Genomic DNA, 8,336 nt, shown 5'->3' on the forward strand with positions numbered 1-8,336 from the left:
TGACCTGTACTCAAGTTATTGCTCATGCAAGCCTTAATGACAAGTTCATGTTCTCTGTCAACCAATTGATACAGCTGACTGTCACACAGTCCATTCATTCACAACGTTCTTTTGTCTTAATTTTGCTGAGTTAGGTATGTTCAGGAGTATGTGACTCATGAAACTTGGGTTGTCTGTAAAGGTTCCTAACCAATTCTCAATTATCGTTTCAGATTTGAAGTTCCGTCCCGTGCTGCTCTACCTTCTACTGAGAGCTGGAAAATTTATTTAAGGTATGCAGAGAGAGTCTTGAGTAAATTATATTTTTCAGTGTGTTGTGTTCATTTTGAATTAAATAAAATGAAGGTTAGATTTTCAAAAAACCTTCTACAAATGTTAGTGGAGCTCAAGTGGCATTGATTTCCAGTTGGGGCTTTTATTTATGAATTCATTTTAGGTCTTTGAAAATAGTAACCTTCAACAATCCATAATTACTTTTGCGCATTTTTTTTAAACCAGAGCCTTATAAAGCTTTAATTTTAACTAAGCTTTATAAGCTTTAACCAACCAAAAACAGTTTTCCAGCCTGGTCTAATGCGTGAAGGACTTGCTAAGCTCAAACAGGATAGTTGGCCAAAGGGGCATTTGTAGGAACTTGCCTGGTCTACCAAAGCTGCTTAGCTGAGCGCTGTGTGGCATCAGGATGACCTTCTTATATTGAAGAAGAATTTCAACAATTCCTTATTTCCATATGTTGTTTTCTGTGCTTTAAAGGAAAAATGATGCTGTAGTGTTTTTTCAAAATCGCAACCATTTGGTCTGTGTGTATCCTGTCCAACTCTGTTTCTGGTCTTGGTCACATGTGACTCCATTCTTGGCCCCTTTAATTTTTCTGTGCTTTCCCAAGGTAACTTGATCAATCAGCATAGGCTTGTATGATATATGTATTGAAATGAATATACAGGCAGTCCTCGGATTTATGGCACAATTGGTCCTTGAAAACCCTGTCTTAAGTTGAAACGTTGTAACTTGGAACCAATTTTCTCATAAGAAACAATGTTATAAATGGGGGATTGGTTCCTGAACCGAGGCCCGATACCCTATTTTCACTAAAAATACCCCCAAATTTTGTACTCGATCAATTATAGATGAGTAATGTAGCTACATTAATGTATTTATATTGTAAATAGCAATCATATTAATTTAGAAGGACTTCTTTGAGGTGATTTTGCTGGACTTTTTAAAGGGCTCTTGGTTGGACTTTTTGGAAGGTTCTTGGCTGGAGTCTTCTCAGGAGTCTTGGCTGCAGGTTTTTCTGCAATCTTGTCTGCTTTCTTAAACAAAGTGTCCAAGGAAGTTTGGACAGATGTTCTTCAGGGAGATGAGCAACACAGCGAACTTGTTCGCTGGCATGGTGTCACATCGGATCAAGCGTTGTAAAGTTGAAATTGACGTCATAAAGTTGAAACCGTGTCAATTTATAAACGTTGTAAGTGCAAAATGTTGTAATGCAAAACGTTGTAAGTCGAGGATTGCCTGTACTCCATTTTTCTAATTCTCTTGCACTTGACTGTCATCAATGCAGACCTTGAGGGATCTGGTCACTAATTCTTGTAGTCCACATTTTACTACCATATTTACTCTGGGGGAAAAGCCACCTGCCTTACTCGGATATAGTAAAGTCTCGCCAAATACATTGTCTGTCATTAAACTGCTGCCAAAATCAGCATGTGCTCAGCAATAGATATCAACTATGAAGTTGTTCAAATACAGCCAACACTCAGCATGACTATGAAACATGTGGCCCACCTTGGGAAAACCTGCTGATGGTGGAACCTTTTTTTTTGTGTGGCTCTTAGAAAAATACAGGCAGGTGTTCCCTCCACAGGGAACTATTACCAGGCCTGGAGGTACTGCAACACCAGGCTGGCACTGGGAGGGCCAGAGCCAGCCCTTACACCATTCCCTTTGTGCCAAAAATGCCTGATCTTAGTCAAAAAGCTGAGCTGCTGATGGGAACCTACCACAAGAACAGGTCAGTGCAGCCCATCTGAATAAGACACATGGTAGTGCCCACTAGCCATAGTCCCATTACTGACTCTCTTTCTAGTCATGGTGGGCCACGCCATTGCATATAGTACACCCAGAATCTCTCCATTGGCCCTTCTTTCAGCCTGGTGCATATTAGTGTGGTTCCACGCTCCATGAGGTGAAGCTAGACCAGGTTGCCCTGCATCTCATCTGTGTATTCCTTTTGGAGCCTCCTAGGACTCGTGACCTGAATACCTGGTTCCAGTCATGAATGGGGGCTAATTAGCCCATGGCTCTTTTGTGGTGTGTATCTGGAGTACACATGGATACTGAGCTGTGGGGTCATCATTACTTGAAATGCTGTTGACTTTGGTGGGGCCCAGCCCAGTGAACTATGTAGTAAATCATGAGCCTTTGGCTTTGCACGAGTATCATGCATAGTTTGTGTTATGTAGAAGTAGGTGCCAAAGTACTGCTCAGAAGTATGTTTATAGAGTACCTGTGCTAAAACTTGCAACAGTTTCAAAAAAAGGTAACACACATCAGTTCTGGATAAACTAAGTGCATGGGTAGTAGATGCAAATAGTTACAGCCAGGTTTAATTTCAAGGTTATTGTTTTTAAATTTGCTCCTCACTTCGATGTGCTCAGGGAGAACAGGGTCTGACAGTAAGAAGAGGGGGAAGGGACTGCCAGGAGAAAAAGTTGAGGGAAAGCGGAAAGAAAAGGGCTACCTGGCCCCCCAGATTTATTTTTTTCCTGCTGTAGCAGTGGAAGGGGGACAAATTCAAGGGAGACCTCTAATAATTAGATTCTACACCTGGAAAACTATAACAGACTTATAAATTTTCCATATATAAAATCTAATTATTTGGGGGTTTGTCTTTATAATCAGGGTCACCTTCTGTTCAAGTAAATACAGTATCTTTTTTCCTATTACCACTTTCTCTTGTGGTTAGCAGCTTGGGAGCAGAGAGTCCAGCAAGATTCATTGTCACCCCTGTTTTGGCTTGTAAAAAAAATCAGTTTGCTGCCAACTTAGAAAAAATGCCAAAGCTCTTCTCCACATAAACTCTGAGGCAGATGATGATGATCATGTCCATCTTGCTCGTCTTGATATAATCGCAGCGAATTTCTAGAGGTGAAAAAAGCTGCTGATAATATTCTGGATGAAGCAAACCTTACTGCATTCATGGCCATTACAGTTAAACTGTGTTTTAGAATAGTTTAATAGTGTTTTCTTATCTATGGAGCCTTTCAAGTTTTGTCTGTGATACTAGTTGCCCATTTCCAATGTGGCATGGCCTCCTGTACTAACCTGTTGTATAACTTCAGATAGACCTGTGGCTTCATATAAGTAAAATTATTTTACAAACCAGTTTAAAGATGGTAAATATTTTAGTAAAAGTATCAGTGCTTATGCTTAAGGTTCTGTGTCCTGTGCCCTGTATATATAGACCTGTATAAGGCATCAGGCTCCTCAGATGTACTGACATGACCTCCACTGTCCTTTTCCCTTTCGTCTTTCCCGTCCCTGGTCCAGGTCTAATTAGCACCCCAGTATGATTGTTCCTTTTTTATAGTAAACTTACTTTGTTTTGACATCCCCTAATATTTCTATCCATCCTAGATGTTTACAGTGCTAAAGAGCAGGGTAAAAGATAGCAGGAGCCAGGGCACCTGTTAAGGTGTGCAAAATGGTTTCAGTTTTGATATCAAGGAGGTGTTGGAAATGCTTTGGTAATGGATATATGAACTCTTTTTTTTGTCCCTGAAAAGCTTTTGCTAATAGATAAGGGCTAATGCAGAATAAATGTTTGAGGCTGGTTAGCTACTAATAGCAGAGTTCATGCCCTTGCTTTTCAGCTAATATTTGTTGATGTCCCTGCCACCTAGAGCAGTGGCAGCAGTGCAGTATCTGTTCTGCTTTAGGAGGCTAGCAGTGTCTTTAATAATTATTTTGGAAACCCAGAAAAGTAAGAACCTGAAATGATGTCTGTTGGTCTTTGAGTTTATCTTAAAACATACTTATGTGTAAGGGTATACAAAGCATCAAGGTTTTTTTTTAATGTTTCATTTCAGTTGACCTTTATAAAATGAATAGCTGCTAATGTCATGATGTCATACATAAAGCACATTTGTATCTGCTTTGTAAGCCACAGCTATTTATTTGTTCTTTAGAATGCAGTTGTAAAAGACTGACGTGAGTCATCCTAGTAAAAACCATGGCAGCTGCACATTAATTTGTTAGGTAAATATCTTGCAATACAGTGAACCTTCCTGGATGTGACTTGACTGTAAAGGTTTTGTTGAGCTCCATCAGTAGCATAACTAGGGCATAGCGAGGGCCCTGTGGTGCCCTGTACGGCCACAGGAGCCAGGCAGGGCCGTGCCACACCCACTGATCAGTATATCTGGGGTATGAGTGGAGCAAATGGAGTGGTGTGCTCCCTTTTCCCCTCCCCAGTGCTCCTGGGGGATGGTCAGTGCTTCCTTCTCCCCTCCCTGGACCTTTTATATGGTCTCTGCCCAGCCACAGGAGCTGGGCAGTGCAATGCTGCACTGTGTGTTGTGGGCAGGGGAGAGGGGAAGCTGCTGAATGGGGGAAGCAGAATGGTGTTCCCCTCACCACACCCTTGCCCCCAGGTGCTCAGTGAGCACCTTGCATTACTAAACACCACTAATGGCAGTGTTATAAAATACAGCACCAACACGTAAGCAAAGATTGCAAGAGAGATTCAATTTACATGTAGCATTTTCTTGATTTGTTGGTGGGCATAAAGCAGTGGTTCTCAGCCTTGTTAGACTCAAGACATCTCTCTTCAGAGTGAAGGCACCCTTGAGAGAATGCCAGCACCCACTGTTCACTTGTTTTTTGACTGTGGAAAAAGAAGCAATTCTTTTGTTTCAGAGACATTGGAAAGACCCACAACAGGTGAAAATGTTTTAACACTATGGATTCGTATGTGAAATCTCTGGGTTTATCTTGTAAATCGTGTTTGCACACCTAACTGCTAATCTTGCACTGTGCTCTGTGGCACCTTTGGGTGCTGCAGCACTGTCTTTGAGAGTCACTGACATAGAGAAGTCGGTTTGCTTCAATAGGAATTTTGGGAACTGGAGGAATTTGGGATTAGTTCTGTTTGTTTGCCAGTATTTAGTACCATCCCCTTAAAATTGCAGTAGCGTGGTGTCAGGCTGTGTCACTTCATGGCTCCAAGCATGGGAGTTCAAGCCTTGCTAAACTCATTCCTAAACTCACATAACGGCAGGCAGCGGGGTGGGGTGGGCGTAGATTCTGGGGTGCCAAAAAGTGATCTTCACCATAAAAAGGTTGGAGACCACTGCCTCAGGGCATGCTTTTGGACAACTGAGGCACCTATACATGTGCCAGACATCTGCTCCAGTGCCTGCTAATTAGTCAAGTCTGCTGAAGCATGTTAATGCACTCCAGCAGCCTCTGTCACATCTATTCCATGTTCCCATGCTTCAAAATGGTGTCTGGGGTGCTGTTTGATGAGCTTTAGTTCAAGTGACCTGTCACCATTTCGAAGCATGTGATGCTGAATATACGTGACACTGCAGTAGTTGCTCTAATTAAAGTGCCTCCCCCTCCATCCAGGAGTATGTGTATAGATGCCCCTGGTTCCCAGTGAAAGCTTGTGACAGGACTTCATGGCTTAATGGTAGGTGCCTTCCAGTCCTGTGCTTCTATGTATAAGCAAGAAATTGAAGTTCAAAAAGTATAACCTGTATCAAGTGGCTCATATATTTCTCCAGAGCTTCCTGCCCTAGTTATATGGATCGGCATGACCACTTTTTCTCACTTTCACCTTAGAGCAAAACTCAGTTTTTTTAAACTGAGCTAAGTCAGCTCAGCTAAATGTAGTGAACTCCCAGGTTATAGTGCTTCCCTTGCCTGCCTGTGAGCCAGGGCTGGGAGGTTAGCCCTAAAACCAGTGATTCTTGTCCAGCCTGGCTCAGGAGCCATATGAGCAGTCAGTGCTAATCAAAGAGTCTCAAGAACATACATCACTAGGTCAGTTGTGGGAAACATACAGTAGTTCAAAAGAAAAAAACGTGCACAGTCAAACAGGGGAATGGCTTAAAAAGGGGGAAGTCTCTTTAGTGTTTACTAAATTTATGTACTGGTATATTCTGGTTTCTAAGCAATAGCAAATATATGTCCAAGTATTCAAACATACTGTTTTGGCAAGCATGTACAATAAGTTATAGAAACACTGAGGGGTATCTCATTCTTACTCATTGGGATGTCAGTTGGATACATGACGTTCTTTCTTTGAAATAAAGGCTGATATTCAGGAAGCATGATACAGGATTCAGAAAACATGTGGGAGTACGGTAATAAATCCTGGCTGGTTAGTCAGTAATGGTTCCAATGCTGTTTGCTTTCCAGTATTTTGCTACTGGAAAATGTAGTGCTTGTACCGTGACTGATAGCGATAGATAGCACAGATGCTGCATTATTCATGAGTATAGGAAACGCATATGAGAAAAAGGCACTTTGATAACCTTTTCTGTAAAGAGCTGCAGTGGTACATAGAAGAGTCACTTGTGGCTCAGAAGCAGCAGTGTGAGCCTTGCTGCCTTAGACTGTGGCTCATGGTTTCCTCCACCATGGTTTCCTTCCTACACACTGATGAGGCTAGGGTTCGGTCCCTTCCATAGGTGCCTAAAGATGCATGTCTATACGTAGTTTTTTGCTTCTTTACCCCTTCTGGCAAGAATAAAGTATGAAAACCAAGGGAAGAGATCATTCAAGCAGTGGTGTCCATGGTTCAGTGAATGTCACATATTTTCCTTTTTGTGGTAGAAGTAATGCATCCTTATGATATTAGGGGCATCATACTACAGGAAATACTGCCTTTTAGACTAGATTCTATATTGAAGGCCCTCAAATGATTCACTTCATGGCACTTCCTTATTTTTCCAAGTTTCATGGTGTTAACCCCTGTACCTTGCTGCATTGCAATTTGAAAAAACATAGTTGGCCCCAAAAAACTGTCTTCACCAAAGCTAAAGAAGTTACATGCATATATGTTTAAGCTTTTGCATGCGTGTTGATCAGTTCAAATGGAAAAGGATAAAAGGAATAATCCCTTTGTGAAAAGCTAAGCATGTCCATAAGTGTTTGCATAATAAAGACTTCAATGTTTGGTGTATAGACTTAAACTGGTACTCAAGGCTCTCAGTCATTTTTACCGTTATCACTTGTATTACTATAGCATTGAAAAGCCTAGTCACAGACCTAGACCTCATGGTTTGATGCATGGGGCTCTGGCAGACATTGAATTTATGGCGCAGTTAATGTTTGAAGCACACCTTAAACTATAACAAGCCATCCATTCAACTGGTTTATGGCATGCTAAAACACTATATATGGAACATCTTTGTGACTGGTTTGCCTTGTGCCTTAAATAAAAATGTATGGCATATGCCATTGTGTGAACACAACAAAAAGGCTACCCCTGCCCTTGTCCTTGCCCCAAGGAATGTACCATCCAAATATAAGATGCGAGACGGTGTGTGACTCAACAGATGGGGCAAGTACAAGGAAGCAGTAGGATGCAATAGGTCAGCAGTGGTCTAACCATTTTGTTTTCTGGGCATCAAAGCAAAAGAGAGTTTCTCCCAAGAATGAGAGGCACTGTCTCTGTTTTCTAAAAATGAATATAGGTACCTCTTAGCACTTGCATTATCCAGCAAAGACTCAGAACTGAGTGGATCTTAGTACCGAGTCTTTGAGGAGATAAAGTGCTTTCCGAATTTAAGGAGCATAGTTTACCAGAGATTCCAGGATAGTAAGCATTAGGTAGCAAAAACCATTGTTTGTTAATATTGTCTTCCTTCTGGTCAGGTCTTCTAGCTACTGTGAGGCCATGGCAAAAGCCATGGTAATAATGATGGCTCTCCTTGATCACAAAACAAAAAGGCAACAACGATTACTAAGCTTGTCTCTTGAACAGCCTGATTCTGTAAATGGTGACTGAGTTGCTCCTGTACATTTTTAAGCTCTTATTGTAACAGAATGTCTCATATTTTAAATGCCGATACATCCCTTAAAAATGTTAATTAAAACAAAACAAATAAATTATTCTAGTGGCCTACGTAAAGGAGGTGGAACTAATTTTCTTCTAGGTATATACAACTTGCTTTTCTTAATGACAGCTTTTATACTCCAAGCGCAGAATGTAAGCTTCTGTTTCCACAAATATCTTTCTGAACTGGTGAGTTACTCGGCAATTGCGCTTTTGCAGAAAATGTTAACCCCCCCCCCCCCCCCACCCCCCACTTTTTTGTCTTTTG

At 41.4% G+C, this 8,336-nt stretch overlaps 1 protein-coding gene across 14 annotated transcripts in view; it reads left to right on the plus strand.

The window, feature by feature from the left end:
• Nucleotides 1–208: 208 nt before the first annotated feature.
• The window catches only part of PTK2 (protein tyrosine kinase 2), a 312,007-nt gene continuing 303,879 nt past the window's right edge, over nucleotides 209–8,336 (plus strand). For all 14 annotated transcript variants that reach the window (XM_025214534.1, XM_025214537.1, XM_025214598.1 and 11 more), the window contains exon 1: nucleotides 209–272. The gene's annotated coding sequence lies outside the window, so the exon portion shown is untranslated. The remainder of the gene's footprint in view (nucleotides 273–8,336) is intronic.

Source organism: Alligator sinensis, unplaced genomic scaffold (genome assembly GCF_000455745.1).
Source record: "Alligator sinensis unplaced genomic scaffold, ASM45574v1 scaffold721_1, whole genome shotgun sequence".
Taxonomy (NCBI): Eukaryota; Metazoa; Chordata; order Crocodylia; family Alligatoridae; genus Alligator; species Alligator sinensis.